Source organism: Streptopelia decaocto, assembly GCF_964273445.1.
Source record: "Streptopelia decaocto genome assembly, chromosome: 6".
NCBI lineage: Eukaryota > Metazoa > Chordata > Aves > Columbiformes > Columbidae > Streptopelia > Streptopelia decaocto.
The window spans coordinates 68,355,609-68,371,190 of record NC_138660.1 but is presented as its reverse complement, the minus strand read 5'-3'; the positions used below and the strand labels follow the sequence as shown (position 1 = coordinate 68,371,190).

The following is a 15,582-nucleotide window of genomic DNA, read 5'->3' as shown; positions in this document are numbered from 1 at the left end:
ACACACCCCTGCAGCGCCGCACTAACCCCTCCTGCACTGCACACACCCCTGCAGTGCCGCACTAACCCCTCCCGCACTGCACACACCCCTGCAGCGCCGCACTAACCCCTCCTGCACTGCACACACCCCTGCAGCGCCACACTAACCTCCCCGGCACTGCACACACCCCTGCAGCGCTGCACTAACCCCTCCTGCACTGCACACAGCCCTGCAGTGCTGCACAACCCCCCTGTGCCGCACTGCACACTCCCCTCCTGCACTGCACACTCCCTTGTGCTGCACTGCACACTCCCCTCCCGCACTGCACACTCCCCTGTGCCGCACTGCACACTCCCCTCCCGCACTGCACACTCCCCTCCCGCACTGCACACTCCCTTGTGCCGCACTGCACGCTCCCCTGTGCCGCACTGCACGCTCCCCTGTGCCGCACTGCACGCTCCCCTCCTGCCGCGCTGCGCAGAGCGCTCGCCGTGCACAGCATTAATGGCGCAGGTCCTGAGCACCCGTGTGAGCCAAGCTGGCGATTCAGCGGTGATGCAGATGACGAATCACCGGCTGAGTCACTCGCCTGCCTACACTGGGGAAAGAGCAGCAGCTGTCAACAGAGGAGCCATAAACCTTAACATTCACACCTGCTTCTCGTAAGAAAAACATCTGACCACAGAGGAGGTGCAGACAAGACTATTTTTCACCTTCTCTTCCTATTCTGCCAAGTCTCTCCAGAGAAAATGCCAAAACCACAGCCTTCCACCATTTTCTAAACAATCTGCCCTTTCTTCACTTATGACTTACAAAAACTGAAAACAAACAACCCCTCAAAAAGACAACCAACAACTACCTAGAAAAAACACCCTGCTCTTCATCCCTACGGAACGTATCCTTTCTATTTAGGCTTCTTTCGGAACATCACCGCGGCAGCTCTCGGCATTTACAAGGTACCTCCCGCTTCCTCCGAGGATCAAAAGCTGCCGCGTGCTTCCCTGGTCTCCTCTCCCCAGGCCTGACTGGCTAACAGGGCTGTTTCTCCCCCTCAGTTTTTATCTCGAGGCATCGCAGAGGCCAACCCTGGTTTACTGGTATGCCAGTATACCTCACCGCTGGCTTTAGGTATCAAGCAGCAAAGCCTCTATCACCCCACTGCCTCTTATTTCTCAGCTGAATGAATTATCTTTCCCCCAGCTCTGCAAGACAGGGATCAGTGTACATGGATTATGCCACGAAATCAGTTTGTGCTCCTGGGCAGGAGGTGGGCAGGTGTGGTGGGAGCAGAAATACAAAGGGCGGCTGAGAGGAAGACTCTTGCTATTGTCTGCAGCAGCAATCTGCATCTCGATAACAGGTTAAAAGAAGCTGGCCCTCCTCTAACTGGAAGGTCCCTATTTAGAGAGGCGTTCTAGAATGAAATAAGGTCACGAGGTTTAAAAGAAAGTCCTGAGGAAACCCCACGGCGAGCACCCCAGCCAGCAAGCCCAGGAAAGCCTGGCTGTCACAACGCGTTTGCACTGAGGCAGGAGCGACCAAAGGACAATGAAATATAACCGTACGTGTATTTTTTCTTGCCTTTGTCATAATGGCCGTTTTCATCCCATCTCTCTCCATCCTCCCACGTTAAACATAGAAAAAGTGACAAAGCCCCTACTTTAAAATGGATTATGAAAGGGTCAAGACACTGGACAAGAAAACTCAGCACTTCTCAGCTGGCAGAAGCAATGCCTTGCACACACTGTCAGCAGAAAATCCAGAGCCTAAAACTAGATGAAAACTATATCAGAATCTGCCATTTCAGCTTTACTAGTGTACAGAAAATGAAGATCAATCCTGCTAACCAAAATCTCACCCCAATTCATAGTAATCAACTCTCACTTCACCGCATAGTTGCATGGTTGGGTTAGGATAGCACCGTCCTCTCTAAGTGACCACGACACTTCACGGGCGGGACGGGCTCTCTGCACGATTCGGGCACCACGCAGTTTCCAGCACATCCTTCACAAGAGCCGTGGGTTCCGCGCTCCTGAAAAGGCTCAGCGGGCAGCCCGTGTCAGTCTTTGCTCCCTGTACTCACGCGAGCTGCTTCTGCTCCTGCTGGACGGCGGGTACTCTGAAGGAACCGCCCTGCGCGAGAAAGGGAAGTGGGGGAAGAAGCGGAAGAAATCCATCTAGCTGTAACAAATATTTTTAGTGTTAAAGACAAGCAATAACCAGAAATAATACCTACTTTACAAAAATACATTACTACAGGACAGACTAAAACCTTCACATACCAAACTGATGGGCCACACCGTGGATCTGTAACCATTTTGGGCGGGATTTTCAAACGGCCACACCACCTCCACTGCCCAGGGATCTTCTCCGTGCTGCAGCGGAGGGAAAAGCAGAGTTTCTGCTCCGGCGCCGAAGCGGCTCCTGCGCCACAGGGCGCCCCGAGCCCAGCGACAGCTCCGTGCACGCGTGGCCAGGCCGCCCGCCGGCCGGGCCGCAGCACCGCCTGGCAGGCGGATCCATCGCGCTGTGGAGCCCACGGCCGTCTCCTCCAGCCGCACGGGCCCTCTCTGTGCACTCCTGGAGGAGAACGAGACCCAACTTCATCTGGCAGGCAGCAAAATGACATCATGACAGTTGAATTATTACCAGTTTTTATTATAGAACATTCTTTGAAGATCATCAGCGTCTCCTCATCAGATAGCATACACAAGATTCATCTGCTATCATAACCCTGGACAGAATCGTCTCAACCAGAACCCAGTTTTGTTTCCGTCACCCCATTTCTACTCAGAGTCCCCTCTGAGGGTGGACACGGTCCCCAGTCCCACGATGGGTGAGGAGCCAAGTGCCACATGTCCCTCACACGTCGCTCCTGAGGACTCCAAGGTCTGCCAGTCAGGCTGAGCGCCAATGACTTCACCTTCCTGGACTGACTAAACACCACTAAAATCCACAAGCTTAGCAAATGAGCCACTGCAGCTGACACAGGCAAACCACCATCTGCTGTTCATTGTGGCTTTTCAGCTACAGCTCACATAGCTCATAAATAAATCACTGTTTATTTCAACCACCTTAAAATTTCAAGGGAAGGAAGTTATCCCACGTAGAGAGAATTAATATCGTAAAAGACTTTATTAGAAGGAAACATGAGGCTAAACCAATAGCAAGGAGGATAAAGTTATTAAGTTTCACTTTCAACTTGCCAAATATTGCAGATGAGAAATCCTATACGTAAAAAAATCCTACATAAACCTATCGAGTCATACGCCTGCATAGAATCACAGAGTCACAGAGTCACAGAATGTCAGGGGCTGGAAGGGCCCTGGAAAGCTCACCCAGTGCAACCCCCCCATGGAGCAGGAACACCCAGCTGAGGTTACACAGGAAGGTGTCCAGGCGGGTTGGAATGTCTGCACAGAAGGAGACTCCACAACCCCCTGGGCAGCCTGGGCCAGGCTCTGACACCCTCACCCCAACAAGTTTCTTCTCATATTTAAGTGGAACCTCCTGTGTTCCAGTTTGTACCCATTGCCCCTTGTCCTGTCACTGGTTGTCACCAGAAGAGCCTGGCTCCATCCTCCTGACACTCCCCCTTTCCATATTGATCCCCAGGAATGAGTCCCCCCTCAGTCTCCTCTTGTCCAGCTCCAGAGCCCCAGCTCCCTCAGCCTTTCCTCACACGGGAGATGCTCCACTCCCTCCAGCATCTTGGTGGCTGCGCTGGACTCTCTCCAGCAGTTCCCTGTCCTGCTGGAACTGAGGGGCCACAACTGGACACAAGATTCCAGGTGTGGTCTCCCCAGGGCAGAGCAGAGGGGAAGCAGAACCTTGAGTCTTGTTTTCACGTCTCAGATGTGTATTTGTAACTCAGTTCTTGCAAAGCAGCCACTTTCATTCTTTTTCAATCCAAAGAACAACAACCAAGCTCTTAGCAGCCTCAATATTTAAGCATAAATAAATAAATAAATAAAGGAATTACAAACTATCTTTTCCCAAACTAGACCTGACCAAAACGAGTCATGTCTCGAGAATCTCGGTGGAGCACACTGGGAAGCGAAGGCAGCTCTCAAAACACAACTCTAGGCAATATCAAAACCAAGTGACTTCAAAGTGACCCAGCACCACAGGTCTCTGCTGGACGTACTAGAATAGCACGTGGTCCAACGAACACACTGAAGTCCATATTTGTTTCTTTTGTCTACAAAGCTACACATAACAAACCAGAAAACAAAACAAGAACAAAGGAAAAAACCACTAAGCAGCTCCGGATTTTAAGAATCTTTGCTGTACCTCAAAATGACATGATTGTGCCCGAAACTACCGATCAACACAGAGCATGGCTGTCCGCAGTCACCGTTTCAAAGAGGGGATGTTTTTGTACGCCCAACATGTCACCTCCCGCATCTACTGCATCTGGTCTGACAGCGGCACCACCCCCTGAACCCCAACGCCTTCAGCAGACCAACGGACCATCCTTCAGAAAGCAGATCTGCCCCAAACGCCAGCTGAAATCACCTGCTGCCAAGGCAAGGCCGGTACCGGGGAACAGGGCAGTTTTTGATTAGCAGATGCATACAACTCGGGGAGAATGCCGTAGGACATGGTATGAAAATGTATGCTTAGTGTCTAGAAGTGAAGGCTTCTTCCAGCATTTCTTTCATTTGTTGAAAAACATGTTCTGTTCTATTTCCCCCCCTCCCATGTCAGCTATCCCTAGAAATTCTAGGACAGTGTGTTTTCTGTAATCCCTAATCATAAAACACCTGATCTTGAAATGGTTGCGAATCACAGTTCCTCACTTTAGCAAGAAATCGAATGCAGAGCTCCATCCAAACTCTGTACAAAGGACACGTTAGATACGTCCTGCTTCACAGGCCTAAAATTAAAGTAACCGCACTCATTAAGACTTCCGTGATTAGGGTAGAGAACAGAACGGCTGGGCTGGAGGCACCTCGGGAGGTTGTCTGGTCCAGGCCCTGCCCCCGTAGGGCAAGTCACACCAGAAAATGCTGGAAACCTGTACTGAAAATGCAACGCAGACAGTTATCTCCTTCAGAGAATGCAACTGCCTACACGGGTCTGTTGACAAACACATCCCTCTACCCACCGCCCAAAAAAAGGCAGACAGGAGCAAGATGCAACTCCTAAGTGACCCTAAAATGTGCAAACAAGCGGGAACACAAAGCTCAGACACACCACATGTGTGCCGAGCTGCAGTGCCGGCCAGCCCAGGTGACACACAGGGACCTGCACAGGTGACACACATGGAGCTGCACAGGTGACACACAGGGAGCTGCAGTGCCGACCAGCACAGGTGACACACAGGGACCTGCACAGGTGACACACAGGGACCTGCAGTGCCGGCCAGCACAGGTGACACACACGGAGCTGCACAGGTGACACACAGGGACCTGCACAGGTGACACACATGGAGCTGCAGTGCCGGCCAGCACAGGTGACACACAGGGACCTGCACAGGTGACACACACAGAGCTGCAGTGCCGGCCAGCACAGGTGACACACAGGGACCTGCACAGGTGACACACAGGGACCTGCAGTGCCAGCCAGCACAGGTGACACACACGGAGCTGCAGTGCCGGCCAGCACAGGTGACACACAGGGACCTGCACAGGTGACACACAGGGAGCTGCACAGGTGACACACACGGAGCTGCAGTGCCGGCCAGCACAGGTGACACACAGGGACCTGCACAGGTGACACACAGGGAGCTGCACAGGTGACACACACGGAGCTGCAGTGCCGGCCAGCACAGGTGACACACAGGGACCTGCACAGGTGACACACACGGAGCTGCAGTGCCGGCCAGCACAGGTGACACACAGGGACCTGCACAGGTGACACACACGGAGCTGCAGTGCCGGCCAGCACAGGTGACACACAGGGACCTGCACAGGTGACACACACGGAGCTGCAGTGCCGGCCAGCACAGGTGACACACAGGGACCTGCACAGGTGACACACAGGGACCTGCACAGGTGACACACACGGAGCTGCACAGGTGACACAGGAGAACAAGCAGCGTCTCCTGGCGGGTGCGCGGCCGAAACCGCTCCCTTGGCCGACCCCAAACCGTGAGGCTGGCCCAGCTGCCTCCCGAAACCTCCCTCACCCAGAGGAATGTGGCCAGGCAGAAACACCACCCTCCCGACTCCCTTCTCACACCCTGCTGGGCCACCTCTGGCTGTCTCTTGTGAATGAAAACCTTCCCTTTTTAATTACTTGATTATGCTATTTTATGGATAAGACTTGGGCATTCTTCTATAGTGTAAACTACAAGTAAACACTCTTAACATCCCTATTCTTCCAACTGTTTTTCCCTTAAAGCACTTTTCGTTTCAACGTACAATGCAGAAGCACCGAGCCCTCTTGGCGGTGTTACAGCGAGCTGTTTGCACACGGTGACCGCAGCGCGCACCGCGGGCTGGCCAGCACGCGCCCCGCCTGCCGCAGCGCAGCGGCCTGCGCTCTGCACACAGCAGCCACCGCGCCAGAGGCTGTTCACAGGAACGGATACACACCGTGGCACGGTCCCTCGCGAGCGCCAGTCCCGACGGAGCTCGGGCCAGGGACGAGGACATCCCGGAGTTTGCTCTTGAAGAAAAACTAAAGGCTTGTCTATGCAAGGGGAGAAGTGCTTCACATTCACACCCTGCCTCTTCTGCACTAACTCCCTGGTGTAGACAAGCTCCTACATGCTCTTACCAAAAATATGAAATATCTGGCAAGCCCATATTTATTACAATTTTACAGTTGGCCTACTGCTTTCAGTAATTAAACAGCCAAGCACCGCTAAAGCCTCTAATTCAGATGCCAGAAAACATTCCATCCACAGGCAAATGTGCAAAAACCCCCAAATTTAAATCTTCACAACCAGAATTTAACTCACAGTGGAACACAAACTTGTATCCTTCAAAAAAAAAAATTCATGAAAATCTTAATTCTGTGTAGATCTTTACAAGTTTGCCAAGACAGCACGTACTGCCTCACCGTAACCTGCTAATGGGATGCTTGCAGGTCCCACATAAATCAAACGAGCCAAGTTCACTGACTTGTGAAGAGAACAGACACCACTCCAACAAGAATTCACTTGGCTCAAAACCCATCAGAGAGAAGAAAAACTGCAAAGAAACAAAATTCCGTTTTTCTCCCGAAGCAAGCTAAGAAAGAAAGGAGGCTCAAGCAAGACTCTCTAAGGAGAAAAGCACCTGGTTTTCCTGTCAGCAGGCACGATGAACACAGGAAGAAACCAGCCTTGTTTGCAGCAGGCCGAGGGACAGCGCGGGTTTCGGCCACTGCCGCGCTCTGGAGCGCCTTCCCGGGGCACCAGGCCTCCAGAGGCCCGTCCCAGCGCCACGCAGGACACGGCTCCGGTGGCACACGCCGCAGCCCCTGCGGGCACGGCGGCAGGACACGGCTCCGGTGGCACACGCCGCAGCCCCTGCGGGCACGGCGGCAGGACACGGCTCCGGTGGCACACGCCGCAGCCCCTGCGGGCACGGCGGCAGGACACGGCTCCGGTGGCACACGCCGCAGCCCCTGCGGGCACGGCGGCAGGACACGGCTCCGGTGGCACACGCCGCAGCCCCTGCGGGCACGGGGGCAGGAGCACGGCTCCGGTGGCACACGCCGCAGCCCCTGCGGGGACGGCGGCAGGACACGGCTCCGGTGGCACACGCCGCAGCCCCTGCGGGGACGGCGGCAGGACACGGCTCCGGTGGCACACGCCGCAGCCCCTGCGGGCACGGGGGCAGGACACGGCTCCGGTGGCACACGCCGCAGCCCCTGCGGGCACGGCGGCAGGACACGGCTCCGGTGGCACACGCCGCAGCCCCTGCGGGCACGGCGGCAGGACACGGCTCCGGTGGCACACGCCGCAGCCCCTGCGGGCACGGCGGCAGGAGCCAGCCTCTCCAACAAACTGCCGCCGCCTCCCTCTGGCACAGACCTCTACAGAGTCTGAGCTCCAGAATAACTCAGTGTCACTTCTGCCCTCCTTTCCATGCTGGCTTTTAAAGACAAGCTTTAGAATTTTTGGCCACCAAAAAACGCCACCATTAATTAGATTTTTTTCCCCCAGACTTTCAAAATAGGCCCAGTTCCACTGGGTGTAACTCTTCACAGAGTGCGCCCGTCACTCGCCGACTGACTTACTGCAGTCTTACAGAAAACAGAGAAGATACAACAGTGGCACAAATAATGACTTAGAGAATAATAAACCCCTGTGCACACCAACCCTGTGTTCCCAGAGTTTTACGTGCATCAGTGAACTCCCCTGATGAACTGCACCTTAGTCTGGCACCCACACGGGACGGCACAGCGCTCCCACACTGCGCTCGCCTTGCCAAGTACAACTTATCTGAGGATAATGCAGAGTTTGCCCTGATATCTCTTCGTTGTTCCTTTTGAACTTTTCAGAGCAGTTCCTGCGTGCACACGGAGATTCTGTATCAGGGGTTGGGCAGTGCTGAAAATTTCACTCTGTCATAGTAAAACCACGTCCAGCTTTGTGACACTAATATTCCTCCCTCTTGTCTTCAAACCTCCGGTTAGTGGCAAAGACTGTACAAAAATCCAGGAGCTCAGTCCTTCACCGACACAGAAAGATCCCTTTGTGACATCAGCGGGAATCGGGCCCTGTGCAAAGCAGGCCCGAACCATATTAGCTAAATAACCAACTCAACTCAAAGGCATTTCTAGCGAAAACCACAAAGCCGTCCCCCTCCAAAATGCACATTGACAGGACTTGAAGTTTTCTCATTTTTGTTCAAAAACAAATCAAAACAACAACAAAAAACCCACCACAACAAAAACGGCAAAACACCAACCCCGAACCAAACCCAACCCCACACATTGAACTCTCCAGAAACTTCCATCCCATTTGAGTTTCAAAAAGCAAAGGTTATATTTTGCTTCTGTTTGTTCTTATTTGTATATTGTTCAAACCCTAACTTGTTAAAGTACGGTCAGAAACAGAGATTCTAAGGAAAGGACATCTGTTAAGAAAGACATGGACTAGTTTCATCGCAAATGGCTGAAATAAGAAAAGCACAGTCTTTAGACTATTCAAATTCTAATATGTTTTCAGAGAAACCAAAGCAATTTAATGTGGACTCTGGCTTTTTCAGCAAATAAACACCTCAGCTATTTTAGGTACAATAGCTTTGAATCTGACTTAAAACTATTGGCTTTTGGCAACTCATGTATGTTTAATACTTAATTACATTAAGAGCATAGCAGCAAAGTTCCACCAGAGCCTAACACGACATGTAAAGGTGCAGAGCTGCTCCCAGCGAGCAGAGCTCACACAGCCCCGCTCCAGCGAGCAGCTGCCGGCTCACGTCTGCGCTCAAACACATCAAACCCGCTCGCAGGGCGTTTCCTGTGCTGCTAACAAGTTCCAGCTTCTCTCCTGCTGGATCTAAATTTAACCAAGACTGAGACTGAGTCTCAAAAAACAAAGGCCAAACCAAAAAAAACCAAACCAAAAACCCCCCACCAACAAACCAAAAAACCCAAACCCAACCCCTAAAGAACGCACCCCCCCATATATGGAACTGGAATGCAGCCCAGCAAACACTTTGAAGGTACTTAGGAAATACGCAGCAAAGCAGCAGCAGCCCCTCAGCCCTGCACGCTGCCGAGTGTGCTCTGTGTGCTGCGGCACGGCTGCGCACACCAGCCAGGGCTCGGCCACGGGCGCACAACGGTGACACCGCTGGGGACGGCAGCTGAGCCATGGGCGCACAACGGTGACACTGCTGGGGACGGCAGGAGTCAGCCATGGGCGCACAACGGTGACACTGCTGGGGACAGCAGCTGAGCCATGGGCTCACAACGGTGACACTGCTGGGGACGGCAGCTCAGCCACGGGCGCACAACGGTGACACCGCTGGGGACGGCAGGAGTCAGCCATGGGCGCACAACGGTGACACCGCTGGGGACGGCAGGAGTCAGCCATGGGCGCACAACGGTGACACCGCTGGGGACGGCAGGAGTCAGCCATGGGCGCACAACGGTGACACTGCTGGGGACGGCAGGAGTCAGCCATGGGCGCACAACGGTGACACTGCTGGGGACGGCAGGAGTCGGCCATGGGCGCACAACGGTGACACTGCTGGGGACGGCAGGAGTCAGCCGTGGGAGCACAACGGTGACACCGCTGGGGACGGCAGGAGTCAGCCGTGGGAGCACAACGGTGACACCGCTGGGGACGGCAGGAGTCAGCCGTGGGAGCACAACGGTGACACCGCTGGGGACGGCAGGAGTCAGCCACGGGCGCACAACGGTGACACCGCTGGGGACGGCAGGAGTCGGCCATGGGCGCACAACGGTGACACCGCTGGGGACGGCAGGAGTCGGCCATGGGCGCACAACAGTGACACTGCTGGGGACGGCAGGAGTCAGCCGTGGGTGCACAACGGTGACACTGCTGGGGACGGCAGGAGTCAGCCAGCAGCCAGGGCTCCCAGCAGGGCCGGCTTTACTGTCTGAACAGCAGGACTGACCGCAGCAGCAGCAGCCGGGACGAAGCCAAGCCGAGTCCTTACCGAGTCTTCAGACTTTGTTACAAACATGCTAATTCTGGAATATTTTGAGGGTAGATTTGCCAGAGCTAGATGTGGGGACGGGCGGGCAGCAGCGAAGGTGGTGCAGCGCTGGAGCGCCCGCCTGCAGGCACGGCCGGCTCCGCCGCACACGGCTCCTTGACCGGTTCATTCTGACCATGCTGCAAAGTGATGCTTCTTCAAAAAAAATACGGAAGTTCAACTTCAGTAATACTTGGACCACTGATGAGAGGGAAAATTCTACAGTGGGCTAAAATGAGACTGCAAACAACTCTACTGTAGGTTATGGAGTTTTTTCTCTTTTAGCACCACTCTGTATTTTGGAAATCTAAAACATGGAAATCTGCATTTATTGATACTTTACAGGTTCTAATTTTAAAGCAACACCATAAATTTAAGGCGGCTGATAAGAAAAATGCAGAGAGAGATTCAAAATACACATCTGCAGCTTTGTACCTCCTGTTGTTACGATATTTAAGATCACTGCAACTCTATGCTCCATCTAGTTTTCCAGTTTCATACACATCTAGAGACAGCTGAATTCACCAGGGCACATGAGGAAGAAGTAGGTGACTTCAAAATCAGCCCTATTTGCAAAACTGCTTTGGTCATCCGGACGGCAGAGTGCCTGAGCAGTTCCCCCAGAGCAGCGCCCGCAGCAGCACCAGCGCCCGCGGCCCCCGCCGCAGCAGCACCAGCGCCCGCGGCCCCCGCCGCAGCAGCGCCAGCGCCCGCGGCCCCCGCCGCAGCAGCGCCCGCAGCCCCCGCAGCACCAGCGCCCGCAGCCCCCGCCTGCTGGCTCACAGGGTTTACACAGAAAGGTCAAATGTGCAATAACTCGCTGAGCATTGCCACCAACTTCAGCAACATCGAGGTCCTAAAGGCAGCTCTTGATTTGACCTCAAAGACATCTAAAATCTGTTAATGGCTACACCAAGAGCTCATTGACTGATACCACGGAACTGTTTCCTGTTCAAGAGCCAGCGAGATTCTCGTGTGGAAAGCATCGTGCAGAGAAGTGTTCTCTGTGAACACGTGGGGCCTGGCATCCCATGGCACCGACGGGGACACGGCAAACGGGGGGACACGGCACCAACGGGGGGACACGGCACCAACGGGGGGACACGGCACCAACGGGGGGACACGGCAAACCCGGCGGGCTGGCTGCTCTGCCAGGTGTGCCCCCACACACGGGGAACTTCTGCTTCCTAACAGGAACCCTCCTCAGAAATTAGTGCTCCAGATCAAGAAGAGGAAACAAAATAAGTGAAGTACTAGTTTGGAAATAAAGCATATATTCCAGCAACGGCTGCTGGGCACAAAATAGATAACAGACAGTTTCTGTTACCTGGCCTTCTGCTTCCCGACTCTCTTGAACTACTTACACACCGGAGCATCTCCACACGTTATACAGGGAAGCCAAACACTCAAGATATTACAAAGTTTACTATTCCAGTACCAAGTGCCTTTAGAGACCGAGCCTATAGCCCATAGTTCAACGGGACTCCTCTCAGTGAGAGGAAGAAATACAAACAGAATTGCCAAAACATGGCAAGAGAAACAGCAGTTCAAAAGTCAAAGTCATTGCATTAACATGACCCACAACACATGTATTTCAAGACACAGGAGTGGACAAAAAAGAAGTCTATACAGTGGTGCATCCCTGGTACAGCACAGAAACCTGAAATAACTACAAAGCAAACTCTTGGGCATTACTCTCTGTACGAAGCTGAAAGGGGGGGAGCAACGGCACATTTTTCAGCTACAATAAGGAGATCAAAGGCACAGACTTTGCCGAGGCACAGAACCGGATGGCAAAACACCAGGTTCTGGTTCAGACTACTTAAAATTGTCCCCGTCCCCAGTGAGCAGCCGGGTACGCTGCGCTGGAGCCCTGCGGGCCGCGGGGAGGGCAGCTCGCCATCCCCAGCGCACTTTATACTGCGGGAAATCACCTCATCAGGTGAGCGTGCTGAAATATCCTTACACAATTTCCTACATACAATGAATGCTAAAGGATTTAATCAGCCATGCTAAGCAACGAATTTTAAAAGAAGGAGGTTGTAAGAGATTGCATAGGAAGTAGATGCATTAATATTAGGCCACACAATAGATATTTTGCATTAATGAGCAACTGATCCTTTTATTCACTGCCCTTCAGGACAAGATCAGACAGTTTAAGGCTCCAACAAACTTTTTTTTTTTAATGTAAATAAGTTTTTGAGACTGAAGTTCAATACAAACCCAAACGCAGTGAGGATCAGGCTGTTTCAGTGCTTGCCTTTTGGTGTGTGTTTGTTTTTCAGGTTGGTGTTACACTGTCCTATTTATCCCTTTTCTAACAGCAGTGCCTCCTACACGCAAACGTATTTCAGAAAAATAGGACCTTAGACATTTGTTAGGCCATATACTTTTTCCCTTCCATTGCCACAGCTTTGTGATAAATAAACTCTCCAATCTCCACATTAAGTCTTGGGAGCCTTAAGCAACCAAAAGACATAAACTAACCCAGTTTTCTCAAACCTGAGCCACCCACAAAACCCAAAGCTGACCTTCCTTTGTTTCCCTGCAAAACACAAGTATCTACCTCCTAACAGAGCCTGAAATACCAACTTATGGTCAAAACAGCATCTCTACAGAAAAACCTCAATTTTAAAACCATTAATGTAAACTTTGACTGACAGATGTTTTTATGGGTATCATTACAAACAACCAGATCAGGCCGATGTTCTCACACACACGAGAGTTGGAAGGCTTGCTGATTAATCTTTCCTCCTCAAAGAAAGGCTTAAACCGGCCGACAGCAGTCCAGCTAAAGGAAACAGGCCCGGCCTGCGCAGAGCGCTCGGCTGCGCCAGCAGTGCCCGCTCACATCACCCAGTTGCTATGGCATCCGCCTCAGGACTGTGGTTACACACACTACATGTCTTTTTCCTACAGACTGTTATGGGAAGCTGAGCAACTTTGGCCATGAACCAAATATGTTTTGGCTCTAAAGCAGACATAATTCCTCACCGTTTGGACATTCCAATGGTTAGGTACACTGAGAAAGAGAGACAACCAGCACTTGGAGCATCCATGTACACCCAGCTGTAAATACACTGCCCTAGCAATAGCAAAAAGCTGTTGTCTTTGTGCTTACCTCGTTTACCAGCATTGTTTAATGAAATAATGCTATTTTTCCAGCACTTAACTGTCAGATCAGAACAAATGGGGAAGGTTCATTCTGGGCAGCTGCAGATCAAACTACAGTGGAAGGAAATTCTGTAGGATCCAAGGTATCACACTCATTTCCCTTATTTCCTGGTATTTTTAGTTTTATAAGCATCAGGTTATTTTTAAGCAACAGCTACCAAACACGAGCTGACACAGGACTCACAAACAACTAACATGTTATGAATAGTCCTGCACAACTCTGCAGCAGCCTGGATGAGTCCAACATTCACCATACCCAGCAGAGTCCTGCAGCCGGCTCCGCGCCCAGCGCCAGCCTCCCACGCGCACACACGGGGAGCAGCGCTCGCTCCCGGCCCAGCCCCCCCGGTGCCAGCGCCAGCTCACGGGGACGGCGCTGAGGGGACCCCTCAGTGCCACACTGAAACAGATACGAACCCCCATTCCCCCCCAAGGCTCATCCTCACAGAAAGATGTCTTCAGTCACATTCTGGGTTTGAAAACAATCACTTAGGACTCGGTTTACTCTCTGTTCAATAAATATGCATTACGGGGCTACAACAAACAAATCATTAAAATAACACTCTGGCAAAATCAGAAAACTTTAGGAAGCATGTTACAAAATGCACAGTTACTATACATGATTAGTAACTCACATATTAAAAGACAAAACAAATTATCGTTGTATTACTGAGATCATAGCAGGCAACAGCGATGAGCACAAGGGCAGGACCTCCCGCTCTGTGAAGTAGAACAAGGTCACTACAGCGGGCAGGCCCGCGGCCCGCGGGGTCCGGACACCCGCGGCAGCCCCGCACGGCGCGGTGCGGACACCCGCGGGCAGCCCCGCCGCACGGCGCGGTGCGGACACCCGCGGGCAGCGCCGCCGCACGGCGCGGTGCGGACACCCGCGGGCAGCGCCGCCGCACGGCGCGGTGCGGACACCCGCGGGCAGCGCCGCCGCACGGCGCGGTGCGGACACCCGCGGGCAGCGCCGCCGCACGGCGCGGTGCGGACACCCGCGGGCAGCGCCGCCGCACGGCCCGGTGCGGACACCCGCGGGCAGCCCCGCCGCACGGCGCGGTGCGGACACCCGCGGGCAGCGCCGCCGCACGGCGCGGTGCGGACACCCGCGGGCAGCCCCGCCGCACGGCGCGGCCGCGTCCATCCGCTCCGGCTGCGCGCGGCCGCCGAGACCGCCGCGGCGCTGCCCGTTCCAGCGGGGGCTTCTCACGTTTTACTATCGAGAACCAGTAACCACAGAAAAATCAAGTTTTCCCGAAAGGAAGTTTTGTGTGTGTTTGGGTTCCCCCCAGTCTCTGCTGATAAAGGCACGAAACGGCACCAGTCACAGACACGCTCGGTATGTGCCGGGGCGGCGATCCCGCGGCGCAGGCGGCTCCGGGCCGGGCCTGCGGGAGCCTCCGCCCGCTCCGCCGGCCCCGGGCCCTCCGGCCTCCTCGCGTTCCCGGCCCAGGCCCCGCCGGCCCGGGGACAGGCACCGCCCCGGCCCCGGCCCCGCCGCCCCTCGGCCCCCGCCCCGCGGCCCCAGCCCGACATGCCCGCACACGCTCCTCGGCCGGAAAGTTTCACTCGCGCCTCCGCTGCCGCCGACCCCGCGCAGCGCCCGGAGAGGCCGCGCCCGGCCCGGCGGAGACGGGAGCAGGGGCAATGAGGAGCGCTCACCTCGGCCCGGGGGCCCGGCCCCGCTCGGCGGCTCCGGCAGCGCGGCCCAGGCAGGGCGGCCCAGGCGGCCCAGGCGGCGCTGCGCTCCGCTCCCCGCGGGCGGCCCGGGATGAGCTCGGGAGCGGCTGCAGTCCCCGCCCCGCGCTGCACAGCC

General features: G+C 54.2%; 1 protein-coding gene across 2 annotated transcripts in view; it reads right to left on the bottom strand.

Moving 5' to 3' along the window:
- The window catches only part of TANC1 (tetratricopeptide repeat, ankyrin repeat and coiled-coil containing 1), a 72,217-nt gene extending 56,677 nt beyond the window's left edge, over positions 1 to 15,540 (bottom strand). Inside the window, exon 1 of one of the 2 annotated variants that reach the window (XM_082056424.1) lies at positions 15,429 to 15,540. The gene's annotated coding sequence lies outside the window, so the exon portion shown is untranslated. Of the gene's footprint in view, positions 1 to 14,976; positions 15,408 to 15,428 lie in introns of those variants that run through there. The other variant, XM_082056426.1, reaches the window with a different exon arrangement.
- Positions 15,541 to 15,582: the final 42 nt, after the last annotated feature.